The sequence below is a fragment of the Chiloscyllium plagiosum genome, unplaced genomic scaffold, assembly GCF_037043375.1.
Source record: "Chiloscyllium plagiosum isolate Xiang-an unplaced genomic scaffold, Cpla_swu_hap1 HiC_scaffold_42, whole genome shotgun sequence".
In the NCBI taxonomy this organism is placed as follows: domain Eukaryota; kingdom Metazoa; phylum Chordata; class Chondrichthyes; order Orectolobiformes; family Hemiscylliidae; genus Chiloscyllium; species Chiloscyllium plagiosum.
The window spans coordinates 18411768-18431845 of NW_028270180.1; the positions used below are offsets into that span (position 1 = coordinate 18411768).

General features: G+C 47.2%; 1 protein-coding gene across 4 annotated transcripts in view; it reads right to left on the minus strand.

The window, feature by feature from the left end:
• Positions 1-20078, minus strand: part of LOC122542439 (talin-2) — a 354392-nt gene that overhangs the window by 209518 nt on the left and 124796 nt on the right. The window contains exon 1 of one of the 4 annotated variants that reach the window (XM_087982137.1): positions 17476-17630. The exons of the other annotated variants lie outside the window; for them this stretch is intronic. The gene's annotated coding sequence lies outside the window, so the exon portion shown is untranslated. Of the gene's footprint in view, positions 1-17475; positions 17631-20078 lie in introns of those variants that run through there. 4 annotated transcript variants of the gene reach the window in all.

Genomic DNA, 20078 nt, shown 5'->3' on the forward strand with positions numbered 1-20078 from the left:
TATGGAGGAAATCTCAAACCCACATTGGAACAGAGCTCAGATTCTGAGCATGGTGCTGTCAGTGAAGGAGAGGGTGAAAACTTCAGTGCACTCTCTGGTGAGGTTGGTTCTCCACGGGAACACAATAAAATGACATTGTGCCTTCCAACATTCAAACACATCCAGTTCAAACATGGTTGCGACAGAAGGTTGAAATTTATTATTTGCGCAATTGTTAATAACTGAACCGGCTTTCTTCAAAACTATCGGCAGCGTGATTTTAAATTTGCAAAACACACTCGACAAGAGCGAACTGAAAAACCTGCACAAGACCGATTAGCCTGTGAATACTTTCACAGCTGTCGGTGAATATGAGAAGTCCACAGTTGAGCTTGTTCTGCTCTCCTGGTGATCACAAGGTATGACAGTGATGGACCTCCTGATTATCTCACAGATCTCTCTCTCTCTATCAAAGCCTACAACAGAGCCAGACACGACATGAAAAGAACACCCCCTCCACCACCAGCTTCGGAGAACATTGGGAGCTAAAGATCCAAATCAACTGCTCCTCCCAAATGCACGCCCACATTCACTGTGCCACGTCTCCAATGACTCATCAACTTTATCGGAAAATCTTCATCTCCAAAAGAAGGCCATTTGATTTTGCATTGGGATGAATCCACATCATCCATTTCCCTCTGCGGCCTGTCCTGGTGCTTTAATACTCACTCGCTGCCATGTTGTTTCCGTGGATTGGTGTCGAATATACCCGCTTCCAATGCAGGTATGTTCTCTCATTCTACAGTCCAGACAAGGTGAAACCATAGTCAACATTATCTCGGCCCTTTAGAAGTCAAGAACATTAATCATAGAATCCCTCAATATTCTCTTAAAATCCTAGAGTCCCTACAGTGTGGAAACAGGCCCTTCGGCCCAACAAGTCCCACACTGACCCTCCCAAGAGTAACACACCCAGACCCATTCCTCGCACCCATTATTCCGCACTTACTGCTAACTAATGCCCCTAACCTACACATCCCTGAACACTATGAGCAATTTAGCACGGCCAATTCACCTAATTTGCACAACCTTGGGCTGTGGGAGGAAACCGGACAGACACGGGGAGAACGTGCAAAATCCACACAGTCAGCCGAGGCTGGAATCGAACCCGGGTCCTTGCAACTGTGAGGCAGCAGTGCTAACCACTGAGCCCCATGCCACCTCTTCTCCATCAAGAATACGTCCAATATACAAACTCACTCAGAGTCAGAGAGTCATATAGCACGGAAACAGACCCCTCAGGCCAACCAGTACATGCCAACCATAATTCCAAACTAAACTACCCCCGCCCACCTGCTTTGGCTCATACGCCTCTAAACCTTTGCTATTCATGTGTCTGTCCAAATGTCTCTTAAATTTTGTAATTGTACCCCCTTCCATTATTTTCTCTGGAAGTACATTCCACACATGAATCACTCGCTGTGTAAAAGTCATGTTGATCGGATTACTCCACATACTCTTAAAACCTTCCACCTCATCAGTGATAAGAATCTATCTCAACTTAGAATAAAAATATTCTCAGACACCATTCTTACAAATGACTTCTTGCCTTCATCGTTTCTCATCTCAACCAAAGCTACTTTAATATCACGGCTTCTGAACTTCAGCCTTCTCTCTCAATTATGTTTAGTTGTCCACCAGCATTCATGTCTGGACATGGCAGGAATGTAGAGCTTAGATCTGAGCCGTTAGTGACTAGGACATTGTCGGTAAGGTATGATCCCTTGAGTGTGAGCCAGAGGGCAACTTCAAGTCAACCACGTTGCCGTAGGCCTGGAGTCAATGGCAGATTTCCTTCCTTCAAGGGTATTACTGAGCCAGATAGGTTTTGCAACAACCAGCAATGGATTGTCATCAGTGGATTCTAAATTCCAGATGTTCATTTACTGGATTCAATTCATCTGCCGTGGTCGGATTCGAACCCAGGTCCCCAGAGTGTTTGCTGAGTTTCTGGATCAATAATCTAGCCATAATACCACTCGGCCGTTGCCTCCTGTTGAGTCCGCAGCTTCCTGGCTCAAAGATGCGCATGCTCCCACAATGCACCAAGACTTCCTTTGCAGATGAACAGAGTTAAATGAGAAAGACTGCAGTAGATTTTGGATTCCTGCGCGATTGTCCACAAGCAGAAGGGGATCTTGGAATCCCCTGGAGTGTGGAAGCAGGCCATTCAGCCCATCGATGCACTTCTTGAGATCGACATTACAAGACAAAATCACGTTGATACGGAGGAAGGCAGCCAGACAGTAGGATTACTTCTGGTATCTTCATTCATTCTGCATTTTTGCACATAGATATCATTGGCTGGCTCTCCCGGAGGTCCATGTTTAGCTGATTCTGCCTCTAGGCCCTGTTGCCTTGACTGATTCTACCTTTATCTTTAAATGAAGCCTCTGACGATGAGCTGAGGAACAGTACTATATAAGGCGTCAATTAAAAGTGCCAAAAACCTCTCATTGCAAGTATTCTCATGAGGTAAACCAAGCCACCGATAAATTAAGTGGCTTGCGTGGTCAGGATGCCATACTGCGTGTTTTACTCAAACAATCACAATGATGGGGGGGGGGGGGGGGAACAGTCCAAGATTGAGGTCAAAGCCAGCAGCAGCTAAGTTATAAACGAGCTGTGCTCTGAAAGATCACTTCTACCGTGGTCAAGCAGACATTTGATTTATACACGACAGTCCGCGACCCAGGGCTTGGCACCTTCTCCAGAACCGACCCTGCTCTCAAGGTCACATGGGTTTTGTATTTGCTGAGGTTGACAGAAAGGCGGTGTCACTTCTCCTTATGTGGAAAGCGGGTCTGGAACCCGTTCAGTGCAGCAATCCATCAGCTTTCACCTCCCTGCGCCGACACAGCAGCTTTAGCTCATTACAAAGGCTCAAGAACACGCGCCTGTACACCGACAAGGAAATAAAATGGCCTCAGACTCATTTCTGCTTTAAAACAAGAATTATTACAAGGCTAGAATTTTTATTGGCTATGGATGGGTTTGCTCTTTTATGGGATGAACTGCGCAGGACAAAATATAGTCAGACTCTAAGATAGCAAATAACACACAAAGAGTGAAAACAGTGCAAGGCAAATGGATTTTATGCACAGGAGGAATGGCTACAGAAGGAAAGACACCTTCCAACCAGGTGGCACCAGTATTCCAGAGGCTCAGGGCAAAGCTTTGGCAACATGGGTTCAAATCCCATTGTGGAGTATAAATTAAACTTAATAAATCTGGAATTGAATAAACCTGGAGAGGCAATGATCTTGTGGTATTATTGCTGAACTATTAATCTAGAAACGCACTGGGGACCCCAGTTTAAATCCCACCACGGCAGATGGTGGAATCTGAATTCAATAAAAATCTGGAATTAAGAGTCCATTGACAACCATGAATCTACCATCAATTGTTGGAAAACCCCATCTGGTTCACTAATGCTCTTGAAGGAAGGAAACTTCCATCCTTACCTGCTCTGGCCTACATGACTCCAGACCCACAGCAAAATGGTTGACCCTCAAGGGCAGTTAGGGATGGGCAATAAATGTTTGCCTGGCCACTCACACCCATCTCATGATTGAATTTTTAAAAAACTAACCATTAGTAATGGTGGCCGTCAACAGCTCCAAGGTTCCAGAAGGTTCTGTTACCTCAGAGACCCGCTGAGCTGGAATGAAAATTAGAAGGAATGTTGCTGACTGTAATATCCATCAACAAATTTTATTTTAAAAAAAAAATCTTCTCGTCCACTGGTCCCTGCTTTGAGAAAGAAATCTGTCATCTTCACCCAGCCTGGCCTATCTGAGACTCCAGACCCACAGCAATGCTGTTGAACAGATTGAATGCAAGACCAATTCAGGATAGGGAATACATAATTCATCACCAAAATCCAAATGCCATCAAGGTATAAAGACACAAAAGATTCTTGGAAATATCGGCTGACTTTCTACTCCCACCCCGTGTTCACACCGCCACCCACCCACTCTGTCCCCGCACTCCCACCGCCACCCACCCACCCTGTCCCCGCACTCCCACCGCCACCCACCCACCCTGTCCCCACGTTCCCACCATCACCCACCCACCCAGTCCCCGCGCTTCCACCATCACCCACCCACCCACCCTGTCCCCACGCTCCCATCATCACCCACCAACACACCCTGTCCCCGCGCTCCCACTGCTACCCACCCACTCTGTCCCCGCGCTCACACCGTTACCCACCCACCCACCCTGTCCCCGCGCTCCCACTGCCACCCACCCACTCTGTTCCCGCGCTCACACCGTTACCCACACACCCACCCTGTCCCCGCGCTCCCACTGCCACCCACCCACTCTGTCCCCGCGCTCACACCATTACCCACCCGCCCTGTCCCCGCACTCACACCGTCACCCACCCGCCCTGTCCCCGCACTCACACCGTCACCCACCCACCCTGTCCCCGCACCCACACTGTTACCCACCTACCCTGTCCCCGCACCCAGACCGTTACCCACCCACCCTGTCACTATTACCCACCCACCCTGTCCCCTCGCTGTCACTATTACCCACCCACCCCGTCAGCGCACTCCCACCGTTACCCACCCACCCTGTCCCCAGCTCCCACCACCCCCCCATCCTGTCCCAGCACTTCCACCATTACCCACCCACCCTCGACCCGTGTTCCCACCAATACCCACCCACCCTGTCTCCGTGTTCCCAACATTACCCATCCACCCTCTCCCCGTGTTCCCACCAATACCCACCCCACCCTCCCCCCGTGTTCCCACCAATACCCACCCCACCCTCTCCCCGTGTTCCCACCAATACCCACCCATCATGTCTCCTTTCACAAAGTGAATGTGTTCCTTAGCCAATTTTCAATTTGTCAGTTGAATGATCTTCCCTGCATCTCCAGATAATTATGCAATTTAAAAATAAAACACACCAGGAATTTTGTTTTTCAAAGAAAAGGGCTCTTTTAAAAAAAAATACTGCTTGAATTCCCTTACAGAGAAGGTTCACCAGGGTGTTGCCTGGTCTCGAGGGCATTGGCTATGAGTAAAGGTTAAAAACACCAGGGTTGTTTTCACTGGAGAGATGGCGACTGAGGAGACCTGATGGAGATCTACACAACTGTGAGAGGCGTAGACAGGGAGGATGGTCAGAGACGTTTTCCCCAGGGTTGTAGTTTCAATGAAAAGGAGGGACAGGTTCAAGGTGAGAGGGCGAAAGTGTAAGGGAGATGTGTGAGGGAAATTTTTCACGCAGAGAGTGGGAAGAGCTTGGAAAGCATTGCCAGAAGAGGTGGTGGAAGCAGGCACATTGGTGACATTAAAGAGGCATCTGGATGGTTACTTGAATAGGGAGGGAATAGGAGGGACAGACCGAATAAGAGCAGAAGATTTGTTTTTTAGTTTAGTTAGGGCATGATGATCGGCACAGGCTCAGGAAGGCTGAAGGGCCTGTTTCTGTGCTGTACTTCTCTTTTGTTCTCTGGGATTGCGCACTGCTGTATCCTCAAAATGTCCTGCAGACTGCAGGACACTGCTGCAGAGTCGGAAAGCCTCACACAGCCCCAATTCTCGGGCTGAGGGATTGTAACACGGTCCTGGACAGGAGACTAAAGAGAGAAAGTGCACAGTGGGGATGTGAGGGGATGTGTGAAGGAGAGGTGATTAGGTAAAATGGTGAGCGACAGCACATCAGGAACAGGTGTGGCACAGAAAGGAGCTGCCCATTTCCATTTGGCCCCCGACAGTCAACAACAGCTCAGGCAGTGAGCAGCAAGTCGGAGGATATGTTTGTAAATGAGAACCCTCGCTGAAGAGGAGCAGCAAATGGACAGGGGTCCTATTGGCTCCAGTCACAAAGGGGAAGTGATGGGGAAGAGGAGTCTCAGAGTAGAGGTGAAAGGAGACTAAATGAGGGCCCTCCTTCACGTTAAACAGAGGCACCAGTCCTTCCAGGATGCAGAGAAAAGAGGTCCATTCCCATTGGTTCCTGTATTGTCAGGGACTCCCCCCCACCTCCTCCACCACCATCCCAGTCCGCCCCCAAGATCATTGACCTACATGATCTCGAGCTCTGGTGATGCCTTCGTTTGAGAACTTTCATCCCTTTTTACAATTTTTCCACGTCGTCGCACCCCCTCATCTCACCAATCTGCCCAGCAATGACGGAGTCATACAGCATCGAAACAGACCCTTCGGTCCAACACATCCATGCCATCCAGGTTTCCCATATTAAACTAGTCCCATTTGCCTGCAATTGGCCCATCTCCCTCTGAACCCTTCTTATTCATGTATCTGTCCAAATGTCGATTAAATGATGTCACTGTGACTGAAACTACCACCTCCTCTGATAGTCCATGCCACAAACGAACCACCCTGTGTGGGAAAAAGTTGCCCCTCAGGTCCCTTTTAAATCTTTCTCCACTCGTCTTAAAATTATATCCTCTAGGTTTGAACTCCCATCCGCGCTTCAGTGCAACACAAGTGAGATTTTCTGAAGTTAGTTCATGGGGATGTGGGTGTTGTGGGTCAGACCAGCACTTGCTGCCCATTCCTAATTTCCCACCAGGTGACAGTGAGATGCCTTCTTGAATTGCTACAGGCCTTGAAGTCTAGGTAAACCCACATTGCTGGTCATGAAGGTACAGTGACACAGTGCCAAATCAGGGTGCTACATTGATAGGCTAAGAGTCATACAGCACAGAAACAGACTCTTTGGTCTAACCAGTCCAGAATCCCAAACTAGTCTAACCTGCCAGCTCCAAACCTCTTCTATTCATGTACTTCATGGGGGAGTTAGGTGGTTAGTTACTTGCCGCAGTGTTCCTAGCTCCCCTATATTTATAATGATCCAGTTCTGGCCTCTTAAGCTGCCTTCATCTTAATTGTTTCATAACTCAAGACCATACCTTCAGCTACTTGGCCTATGCCCCAGAGTTGTCTTTTCCAACCTCTCCACCTCGCTCTTGTCCTTTAAGATACTCCTTAAATCCTACCTTGTGACCGAATTTTGGTCGTCTACCGTGAGATTTCCTGACATGGTACCATGTCAAACTCTACTGGTTACCACTCACAAAGTGTCTAAGCACATTTGACATGCTGTGGAGGAGCCAGTGTTGGACTGGGGTGGACAAAGTTAAAAATCACACAACACCAGGTTATAATCCAACAGATTTATTTGAAAGCACTAGCTTTTGGAGTGCAACCACCTGATGAAGGAGCAGCACTCTGAAAGCGAGTGCTTCCAAATAAACTTGTTGGACGATAACCTGGTGTTGTGTGATTTTTAAATTTGTCTACATTTACCACATCAATGGTTTCATACACGGCTTGCAAAAGGACCTTAGAAGTCCCCAAAGCCTGTCCAAAAGTATCGAGAATAAAATATCACTTGCAGTGTGGATGGTCGTATTATTAATATGATTAGATTTCATTTGATTTATTCTTGTCACATGTTCCTCAGTACAATAGAAAGTTTTGTTTTACGTGTAATACTATGCAGATCACAGCATACAAGTAAATACAAATTATAGGGTCTTTAGACAGAACGAGGCACAACAATATTAGCAAGTTTTACAGACTTAAGAGTTTGGGTTTAAAAGTGCAGTTGGTTGTAAGATATTTGAGAATAAGATCTGCTTTACAGAGCTCGCAAACAGTCGCCCAGTGTTGGCGCCATTTTGGAAACAGACATTATGGTAACAGAAATTAAATTAATGTGGTAGAATTTTCTAGATGAATTCGGTCGACTAAGATATGCCTAACCACAATCAAAGCATTTAAAAAATTTATTGCCTTTAGCAGTCGATGCAAAGACTGCATTCATATTAAGTCACACTGGCATTATGGCAAGGTCCCACTCTGGGTCAGATTTTATTCTTTCCTTTTCAGAATTACCTTCCTCACCTTGAGCTGGATTTTGGTGCTGATTGATAGATTAGATTAGATTAGATTAGATTAGATTACAGTGTGGAAACAGGCCCTTCGGCCCAACATGACCACACCGACCTGCCGAAGCGCAACCCACCCATACCCCTAACCTAACACTACGGGCAATTTAGCGTAGCCAATTCACCTGACCTGCACATCTTTGGACTGTGGGAGGAAACCGGAGCACCCGGAGGAAACCCACGCAGACACGGGGAGAATGTGCAAACTCCACACAGTCAGTCGCCTGAGACGGGAATTGAACCCGGGTCTCAGGCGCTGTGAGACAGCAGTGCTAACCACTGTGCCACCGTGCCGCCCACAGTGGTTAATAGCTTTTGGCATTAATAGCACATTTGGTCACGAAACTGCATGAAACATCAAGTGGGGTGGTGTACAAGTCTCCACTCTCTATCTCTGTGTAAACCAATCCACCTTCTCCTTTCAGGTGTGCATGATCCTCAAATGGCTTGTTCAGCTTAAGTAATGAATATTCTGCTCCTTCAGTATATCAGGAATGTGGACGTAGTTCATGTAGTTCTTGATCTCATGGATTTAGATGGTATCTGAGCACAGATGCCATCTAAACCCATGAGATCAAGGACTATTAAATTGCATCCTTTGTGTAAAGTACCCAATCCACACCTTCAATCTATCCTCATCCATTCAAATGTCATCACAAAAACTGCTTTTCACCAGTTTTACATGCGACAAAGACTCTCAGCTTTAACTTTGTTGCAACACTCACTGTAGGTGAGCACCACCAAGCTTCCTACCTTCTGACCTTCTACCTTTGGGGCAGCACGGTGGCTCAGTGGTTAGCACTGCTGCCTCACAGCACCAGGGTCCCAGGTTCGATTTCAGCCTCAGGTGACTGTCTGTGTGGAGTTTGCACATTCTCCCTGCGTCTGCGCAGGTTTCCTCCGGGTGCTCCGGTTTCCTCCCACAGTCGAAAGATGTGCACGTCAGGTGAATTGGCCATGCTAGATTGCCCATAATTTTAGGTACATTAGTCAGAGGGAAATGGGTCTGGGTGGGTAACTCTTCGGAGGGTCGGTGTCGACTTGTTGGGCCGAAGGGCCTGTTTCCACACTGTAGTGAATCTAATTTTTATAATGTACTGCTTTCATTCAAATGGTCTTTGAATCTAAGCACTCTACATCAAAATTCATGGGCATTTCATTCATGTGGCCACTTGGGGTGGCACAATGGTTCGCACTGCTGTCTCACAGCGCCAGGAACCCGAGTTCGATTCCAGCCTTGGGTGACTGTGTGAAGTTTGCACGTTCTCCCAGTGTCTGCGCGGGTTTCCTCCGGATGCTCCAGTTTCCTCCCACAGTCCAAAGATGTGCAGGTTAGGTGGATTTGCCACAGTAAATTGCCCCATCGTGTCAAAGGATGTGCTGGTCAAGTGGAATAACCATGGGGAATACAGGGTTACAGGGATAAGGTACGGGAATGGGTCTGCATGGCATACACTTCAGTGAGGCAGTGCAGACTCAATGGGCTGAATGGCCTCATTCCGCACTGTAGGGATTCTGTAATTCTAAGGTTGACCCCAAGGGGAAGTGCATGCAAAAGCATAACATTTGGTGGCAGGAGAAAGAAGGTCCTCTTATACCAGGTTGTGAAACTTGAAAGGGTTCAGAAAAGATTTACACGGATGTTGCCAGTGTTGGAGGGTTTGAGCTATAGGGAGAGGCTGAATAGGCTGAGGCTGTTTTCCCTGGAGTGTCAGAGGCTGTTGGGTGACGTTATAGATGTTTCCAAAATCATGAGGGGAATGGATAGGGTAAATAGACAAGGTATTTTCCCTGGGATAGGGGAGTTCAGAACTAGAGGGTATACATTGAGGTGAAAGGGGAAAGATATAAAAGGGACCGAAGGGACAATGTTTTCACGCAGAGGTTGGAGCATGTGTGCAATGAGCTGCCAGAGGAAGTGGTGGAGGCTGGTACAGTTACAGCATTTAAAAGGCACCTGGGTGGATATATGAATAGGAAGGGTGTTGAGAGATAAGAGCTGAAAATGTGTTGCTGGAAAAGCGCAGCAAGTCAGGCAGCATCCAAGGAGCAGGAGATTCTCCTGCTCCTTGGATGCTGCCTGACCTGCTGCGCTTTTCCAGCAACACATTTTCAGCTCTGATCTCCAGCATCTGCAGTCCTCACTTTCTCCTTGTAGAGGGATAAAGACCAACTGCTGGCAACTAGGACAAAGCTAATTTAAGATATCTGGTCAGCATGGACAAGTTGAACTGAAGGGTCTGTTTCCGTGCTGTACATCTCTATGACTACAGGTTGACATAAGCACTGTGATCCACGGGAAATACCAATAGCTTTTGAACGATGATCAATTAATGACTGAAGAGCACAGAGTGTAATGGAATGTTTTGACAAGAGGCAGAGTGGGGTTAGGGAATAGATGAAGGAGTTGAGAGCAGACTCAAATAAATCATCAGCTTGTACAGACTACACTGCTCATGCAGTGTGGTACAGTTGGAGTGTTACACTGTCAGAGGTGTACTGCCTTTTCTAAGAATATCTCCCCTCCCAGATGAATGTAAAACATCCAATGGCACAATTTTGAAGATGGTGGAAGGTGCTTATCCCTGGAGTCCTGATCTTACTATTTATACCTCAACCAACACCTAGAGGTAAGGTCTGACCAGACCATTGGGCTGCTCTTTCCTGAGAGAGAGAGGGGACTGATGGTGGTTTAACCTGAGGGTCACCGTGCCTCAGGCAAGGGGAGAGGTTGAGAAAGAGAGTCCTTCATGATAACCTCAGCTGGTTCGGGAATTGAACCCACACTATTGGGGTCATGCTTCATCGCAAACCAACTGTCCAGCCAATCTAACCAACCTCCAAACATCAGGAACTGTAGTCAGCTGTATAAGAATTCCCACTGCATCAACAAACTGGTCATCGGTTGGCTACTGCTATGATGCTTGTGGGATCTTGTTTTTCACATTTCTGACATTGCAACAGTAACAATGCTTTGAAAATATTTTTCCAAGATGGACAGAACATAGAACATAGGATAGTGCAGCACAGCCCTTGAGGACCTTTTATCCTACTCTAAGATCAGACTAACCTACATACCCTTCATTTTACTATCATCCATGTGTCTATCCAAGAGTTGCTTAAATGTCCCTAATGTATCTGACTCTACTACCACCACTGGCAGTGCATTCCATGCACCCAACACTCTCAGTGTAAAGAACCTACCTCTGACATCTCCCCTAAACCTTCCTCCAATCACATTAAATTATGCCCCACAGACTGTAATGGAATGTTTTAACAAGAGGCAGAGTGGGGTGAGTGAACAGAAGAAGGGGTTGAGAGTAGACTCATCAGCTCGTACAGTCTGGACTGACAATCTGATAACACTAACACAACCAGAGAACAGGAAACAAAACAGAGCAAAGAAAATCACAAGGATTGCACAGCTGAGTGGTTACACGTATGAGGAAAAAAACCCAAGAGGGGAGGTCTTTTGTCTTCAGAAAGATGACAGCTCAGGGGAAGACTGGGTTTTTTTTAAAGATTATGAAATGATTTGACAAGGTAGACACAAGAAAGGTGCTCTCAATTGAGGGAATACCAAAGTTAGAACCCAATGTCTCAAAGAGTCACTGATTAAATAAGGAATTCAAAAGCAGTTTGCATGACGTGCAATCTACTTAATTTTATGAAGCAGGATTACAAAACAAGAATGTTTTATCAACATATTAGAAAATACATGAGAGACCTGAGTGGTTTCCGATAGCAACACCAGCCAACATATTCACTCTCTCAGCTACCAATCATCCGTTCAAAATAAGGTTCCATTTAGAACCAAATTCAAAAGTTATAGATTTCACAATGAACTGATTGGATTTACCTGACAACCACTGGTTTTCTGCTTCAGATATCTGCAGCTCAAATTAAATCCTTTGGCGGTTAAAATAACATTTTTCATAAATGACCTGAAATATAAAGTAGTTCCCAGGCCTACATCTCCCTCAAAAGCCTGGGGCTATCGTTCTCTCTGTCTCAGATTGCCCACTTGCTCTACCTGCAGGTTGCCATGGCAACACACTTCCTGTTCCACCAGTTTCCCTTCCTCCCAGAGTGACAGAATGTGAACTGATGTAACTCATGTCCACCAGCCATTCAAATCGTCCCTCCTCATTTCTGATGACTTCATTATCTCATGGATTTTTCTAGAATGCCTTCTCTGAAGAATATGGCTGCTGAGTGAAAATGATTTTCTTTCCTCCCTTAATTTCTCCACTGCCCTTTCTGGCTACTCCATTATTTTGTCCCAACACTCAAATCAAATCTCTGTTGCTTCGAGTCCAATCCTTGGACTTCTCCCTCCATCCCAAAGCCTTAAATCCCACCATACCTCGCTGTTTTGTTGCTGTCCACAGATTCTCTCAGAACTCCTGGTGTGATCTTACTCACCAGTCTGCAGACTAATGCCACCCCACTTCTCCACATTTGTCACTATGAATCCAAACATACTTTTGTAACTAGGAGAAAGTGAGGACTGTGGATGCTGGAGATCAGAGGAGAGAGTGTTGTGCTGGAAAAGCACAGCAGGTGAGGCAGCGTCCAAGGAGCAGGAGAATCAACTTTTCAGGCAGAAGTGCTTCATCAGGAATGAGGCTTGTGAGCCTCCGGTGCTGAGACATAAATGGGAGGGGGGCTGGGGCTGGGGGGAGAGGTAGCTGAGAGTGCAATAGGTGGATGGAAGTGGGGGTGAAGGTGACAGGTTGGAGAGAAGGGTGGAGTGGATAAATGGGAACGATGATGGACAGGTCAAGAGGGCGGTGCCTGAGTTGGAGGCTTGGGACTGGGATAAGGTATTGGGGGCGGGGCGGGGGGAGGGGAGGGTGAAGGAAAAAAAACCGGTGACATCCATATTAATCCCGTGTGGATGCAGAGTCCCAAAGTGGAAGATGAGGCGTTCTTCCTCCAGGGGTCGGGTGGTTTGGGTTTGGCAGTGGAGGAGACCCAGGACCTGTATGTCCTTGACGGAGTGGGAGCGGGAGTTGAAATGTTCAGTCACGGGGCGGTGGGGTTGGTGAGTGCGGGTGTCCCGGAGATGTTCTCTGAAATGATCCACTAGTTGGCGTCCTGTCTCCCCAATGTAGGGGAGACTACACTGGGTGCGATAGATACAGTAGATGACATTTGTGAACATACAGGTAAATTTCTGTCAGATGTGGAAGGATCCTTTGGGCCTTGGATGGAGGTGAGGGGGGAGATGTGGGTGCAGGATTTGCACTTCCTGCGGTGGCAGGGGAGCAGAGGAAGGTGCCGGGTGTGGGGTGAGGGCTGGTGGGGGCGTGGATCTGACAAGGGGCATACTTTTGATCATGACCAATTACTCAGGAGTACTATTCCAAGATGCCTTGATTTTGAGTGCATTTTTAACACAATACTTACAAAATCACTGGCAGTTTAAGATGGAACACAGCTTCTAGCTTTCATGACCTTGAAATTTTGATTAGCAAAATTATAAGCAAAATTTACCATTAATAAATCCAATTGGACCCATGTTTACCCAATTGCGCAATGCAACACATAATCCAAGTTTACTCTGCAGCGCAGGACAGTCGGAGTGCTATACTGTCTTTTCTATGAATATCTCCCCTCACAGATGAATGTAAAACATCCAATGGCACAATTTTGAAGATGGTGGAAGGTGCTTATCCCTGGAGTCCTGATCTTACTATTTATACCTTAACCAACACCTAGAGGTAAGGTCTGACCAGACCATTGGGCTGCTCTCTCCTGAGAGAGAGAGAGGACTGATGCCTTTGGTGAGGGGAGAGTTGAGAAAGAGAGTCCTTCATGATAACCTCAGCTGGTGTGGGAATTGAACCCACGCTATTGGGGTCATACTGTATCACAAACCAGCTATCCAGCCAATTCAGCTAACCAACCTCCAAACATCAGGAACTATAGTCTGCTGCATAAGAATTCCCATTGCACTAACAAACTGGGCATCGGTTGGCTACTGCTAATGATGCTTGTGGGATCTTGTTTTTCACATTTCTGACACTTCAACAGTAATGGAATACTTTGCCAAGACATATAGAACATAGGACAGTGCAGCACAGTCCTTCGGCCCTCGATGTTGTGCCAACCTTTTATCCTACTCTAAGATCAAACTAACCTACAGACCCTTCAGTTTACTATCATCCATGCGTCTGTCCGAGAGTCGCTTAAATAGAGTCATAGAGATATACAGCATGGTAACAGACCCTTCGGTCCAACCCGTCCATGCTGACCAGATATCCCAATCCAATGTAGTCCCTCCTGCCAGCACCCGGCCCAGATTCCTCCAAACCCTTCCTATTCATATACCCATCCAAATGCCTCTTAAATGTTGCAATTGTACCAGCCTCCACCACTTCCTCTTTTCCCTCCCTCCCCGTAGTAACCTTGGGTATATTCCCCTGGCCCACGGGACTTATCTATCCTTATGTTTTCAAAATTTCCAGCACATTCTCCTTCTTAACATCAACCTGTTCAAGCATATTAGCCTGTGTCATGCTGTCTTCACAAATGACAAGATGCCCCTCATCTGTGAATACTGAAGCAAAATATTAATTAAAGACCTCCCCTATTTCCTCCGACTGCAGGCACAAATTCCCTCCACTATCCCTGATCAACACTACCCTCACTCTGGCTGCCCTCTTGTTCCTCTCACAATGCCTTGGGGCTTTCCTTAATCCTAGCCACCAAGGCTTTTTCATGCTCCCTTCTAGCTCTCCGAAGTCCATTCTTCAGTTCCTTCCTCTAGAGGCTACCTTGTGACTCTCTAGAGCCCTGTCTGAGCCTTGCTTCCTCAACCTTAAGTAAGCTTGTTTTCCTTCTTGACTAGTCATTCCACATCTCTCGTCACCCTGGGTTCCTTCACTCTACCATCCCTGCCTTGACTCAGTGGAACAAACCTATCCAACACTCACAGCAAGCTGTCCCTAAACAACCTCCACATTTCTGTCGTCTATTTCCCTGAAAATATCTGCTCCCAATTTATGGTCCACAGTTCCCGCCTAATAACATTGTAATTCCCCCTCCCCTGATTAAATATTTTCCCATACTGTCTATTCCTATCCCTTTCCATGAGTACAGTAAAGGTCAGGGAGTTGTGATCACTATAACTGAAATGCTCTCCCATTGAGAGATCTGACACCTGACCTGGTTCGTTATCAAGCACCAAATCCAATAGTTGGCCTATCTACATATTGAGTCAGGAATCCCCCCTGGACACACCTGACAAAATCTGATCCTTCCAAACTATTTGCACTAAGGAGGTTCCAATCAATATTAGGGAAGTTGAAGTCACCCATGACAACAACCCTGTTACTTCTGCACCTTTTCAAAATCTGCCTCCCAATCTGCTCCTCCATGTCTCTGTTGCTATGGGGGTCTGCAGAAACTCCCAATAAAGTGACTGCTCCTTGATTTCCAGTGCACTTTTCATACTTACAACATAACTGAGCGTTTAAGATAGAGCACAGTTTTTGGTATTCATAATCTTTAAATTTTTGTCAGCAAAATTATTGTTTCAGTTTCAGTGTTCAACATTTGCCAATAATAAATGTAATTCGACCCATGTCTACCCAACTGTACAACTCAGCGCTTAATCCAAGCCGACTCTGCAGTGCTGTACAGAGGGAGAGCTACACTATCAGAGGGACTGCCTTTTCAATGAATACCTTTCTCTCAGGTGGATGTTACGAAAATACATAGCTGTCTGTGACCAGCTTCAAGACATTCTGAGAAAGGCACAACCCAAATTTACATTTTCCGGTCTGCCGTGCGCTGATACCTATGGGATTTCACTGGATGGAAACCTCGCCCATACTCTGTACACTGACTGTAGGGAAATGTCCACCACTGCAGCTGACTGAATTTAAATTCAATGATTAAATGTGTAATTAAAAGCTAGGCTGAGGAATGATGATTTGGGGATGCCGGTGTTGGACTTGGGTGTACAAAGTTAAAAATCACACAACACCAGGTTACAGCCCAACAGGTTTAATTGGAAGCACACTAGCTTTCACCTGATGAAGGAGCGTCGCTCCGAAAGCTAGTGCTTCCAATTAAACCTGTTGGACTATAACCTGGTGTTGTGTGATTTTTAACTGAGGAATGATGACCATGGGGTTATCCAGGATTGGCGTAAAATCTCATTTGGTTCACTCAATTCTTTCAGGAATGGGAATCCACCATCCTGAGCTACATGGGACTCCTGACCCACAGCAACGGGTTGACTCTGAACTGCCCTCTGAAAAGGCCCAGTTCAAGGGCAAGGAGAGAGGGGCAGCACGGTGGCTCAGTGGTTGGCACTGCTGCCTCACAGCACCAGGGTCACAGCACCTGTCCGTGTGGAGTTTGCACATTCTCCCCGGGTCTGCGTGGGTTTCCTCCCAGAGATGTGCAGGTCAGGTGAATTGGCCATGCTAAATTATCCACAGTGTTAGGTGCGTTAGTCAGGGATAAATATTGGATAGGGGAAAGGGTTTGGGTGGGTTCCTTTTTGGAGGAGCGGTTTTGTTGGGCCAAACGGCCTGTTTCCACACTGTAGAGAATCTAATCTAAAAATGCTTGCCTTGCCAGTGATACCCACATCCAATGAAAGAATAAAGAGGAAAAAATACTTATATTATTACCAATGCAGTAATGGGATAAAACAAACTTCACAATGCAGGATAGTAATACCGAGAACCACGGATGCTGGAAATTTGAAGTAAAAACAGAAAGTGCTGGAGAAAATCAGCAGGTCTCTTTTTGGGGTCACTGGAGCTGAAATGTTAACTGTTTTTCTCTCTCCACTTCTGCTTTTGTTTGATAACGCAGGATTTTTATTTAAGCACACAACTGATTTTTCCGTTTAACCTGCCAAACTCGGCCAAATGCTTTGTGAAAATCCAATGAAACGATTTCACAGAGTGCCTTGACCCTTCGACTTGTCACGTAAAAAAAAAATTGTTCGCTGGATTGGGGGGGGGGGGGGGGGGGGGAGAGAGAACGTGGCTGGCTGGGCCAGCATTTATTGCCCGGGGGCAGCTAACAGTCAAAGACATCGCTGTGGGCCTGGAGTCACATGTAGGCCAGACCAGGTAAAGATGGCAGTTTCCTTCCCTGAAGGGCATGAGTGAACCAGATGGGATTTTCCAACAATCAACAATCGATTCATGGTCTTAATTCCAGACTTCTAAAAATTGAATTCAAATTCCACCATTTGTCACAGTGGGATTTGAACCAAAGGCCCCAGAGCATTACCTGGGTCTCTGAGTTAACTCCTTCCTCAGCAAAAACGTCCTCAAACAGACCTCGCTACCACAGCCACATCTCCTTCCTTAGCAAAAATCTTCCTCCCTCTCTGAGTTAACAGCCCAGTCCAAATACTACTAGGCCATAGATTCCTCGAATTCTCAGAATGATCTTCTCGTGTAGCTGTGCTGCCTGTTGATTTCCCAACTTGGGTACAAGCTCTCTGTCTAGCTGACGTTATGAGCACTCACCTAACACGGACAGCAGCCACTGTAGTTATAGTAACAGAGCCTCAACTCAATGGACCCGAGGTGTCACATTTCCCACATGGATCGTCTCCCGGCCCAACAGTCTCCTCCAGAACTTGGGCCGGTTCACGAGTCTCATTCAAGACCCCGATGTCTGCCAGTTGACCCCGATGGATTGGCTGTTCTTCAGCAACTTCCGTTTGCCAAGTACCTCAGTTCCATTGACCTTAAATCATGCTGGATATTTGGGTGTGTTGCAATGACTGGATTGGTTTAATATTAACTCCTTCAGTCACTGTCGCCAGAAAATACTACTACCGACCTCTGGTTATCTTCGACCCTGTTGATCTTTGTCAGGTACCAGCAGACTCCCTAAACCCTCTTCCAATACGGAACTGACAGGAGTATTCCAGTGTGCAAGTACAGTCCATCACGACAGCACCTCAATGAGGTCCCCTCACTCTGCAAAGCTCCCCCAGACGTTGCCAAACAGGCACAGACAGTTCAACGGGAACATTCAAAAAGGGAGTGAATAACTACCCGAGAGGAAGCATGGGCTGTGGAGAGAAACTAAGGTGAGTGGGACTCATTGGACGGCTCTTTCAAAGGGCTAGTACAGCAATGATGGGCTGAAAGTCTTCTTTCCAAGCTGTGTGATCCCGTGATTTACCTCTCCTGCCTGATTTCCTGTGATATACAGTCAACATTTATATTCCTTGTCATCACGCTGTCCAATTTGGCAAAATCCCCTTGGCTACTGTGATTATGCTGCTCCTTGAATAAATTTATGTTCTCCTTGGTTTATTTTTCAGGATTTTGCACTCTGTTTGTTACCCAGATAACCAGGCATCGCAGTCCGAAGTGCCTCAAATGAAACTGCTTCCATCACGTTTCCGTCAGCCCTTTACATACTCCAACTACTCAATTTAAAAACATCACCCTTGCTTCTTTTGCAAATCACGATCTCCTCGCAATCTTGGTCCCTTCACAAGTGGGACAGTTTTCCCAAGGTACTCTCTTAAGGCCACTCGTGGTTTTGAAGCTTCCCCCTCATCAGATCTCCTTCCTCTACCCAACCTCTTCAATCTGTCCTCAGAACTGAAGCTTCCCATCCCTGGAACCATTCAAATACACCCCTGGCCCTAATCCTCCTGCACTGTGGGTCAACCTGCAGCACAGGGTCTGCCTCGGTTCAATAAGGCTGCCCACCATCACCTTCACAAGGTCAACGCCCACATTCCATAGAACAAATAAAACTGAACTTCCAAAAGAGAATCAGTCACAAAATCGAAGGAAAACATTTTGCAAAGCTATGGGGACAGAAGGGGCACTGCATAAATCAGATAGGTCTTTCACTGGACGGGGATAGAGACAAAAACAGTCCCCTGTGACTGTGCAAACTAAAGGGAACATAGTTCCTTTCATGGAGGTATATCACTTTATCATCAGAGTTCCTGGGTCAATATCCCGGGACTCCCTCCCCCATGGAAGAACACAAGGTTTGTGGCACACATGGAGGCCATTCGGCCCGCATTTCAAATGAACACTTGAACAGGAATGTCTATAGAGTCATACAGCACAGAAACGGGCCCTTCGGTCCAACCAGTCCATGCCAACCATAATCCCAAACTAAACTAGTCCCTGCTCCATGCCCATATCCCTCCAACCTTTCCTATTCATGAACTTGTCCAAATGTCTCTGAAAGATTGTGACTGTACCCACATCTGCCACTTTCTCTGGAACTTCACTCCACACATAAACTGGTGGTAGGTGGTGCTGGGGTAACAGGGCTGTGTGCGGGCACTTGCCCAGGTCCCACCCTCTCCCATCCACTCTCCTTCTTTGCTTTACTTTCACTTCCTCGCTTTTCTTTTGTTTTATTTTCTTTTGGCCTTTGCTTCCCTTCCTGTCCGTAGTGCTTGGCTCAGCAGCACCGGCACGGCAGTGAGAGGGAGCCGCATACGGGGAGACAGACGTGGCTTCGCTCAGCGAACGGAGGTATCAGCAGGGACGTTCTCCCGGTGAGAGAGATACCGGAAACAGGGACGTTCTCCCGGTGAGAGAGATACCGGCAACAGGGACGTTCTCCCGGTGAGAGGGATACCGGCAACAGGGACGTTCTCCCGGTGATAGGGATACCGGCAACAGGGACGTTCTCCCGGTGAGAGGGATACCGGCAGCAGAGATGTTCTCCCGGTGAGAGGGATACCGGCAACAGGGACGTTCTCCCGGTGAGAGGGATACCGGCAACAGGGACGTTCTCCCGGTGAGAGGGATACCGGCAACAGGGACGTTCTCCCGGTGAGAGGGATACCGGCAACAGGGACGTTCTCCCGGTGAAAGGGATACCGGCAGCAGAGATGTTCTCCCGGTGAGAGGGATACCGGCAGCAGGGATGTTCTCCCGGTGAGAGGGATACAGGCAAAAGGGATATTCTCCCGGTGAGAGGGATACCGGCAACAGGGACGTTCTCCCGGTGAGAGGGATACCGGCAGCAGGGATGTTCTCCCGGTGAGAGGGATACCAGCAACAGGGACGTTCTCCCGGTGAGAGAGATACCGGCAACAGGGACGTTCTCCCGGTGAGAGGGATACCAGCAGCAGGGA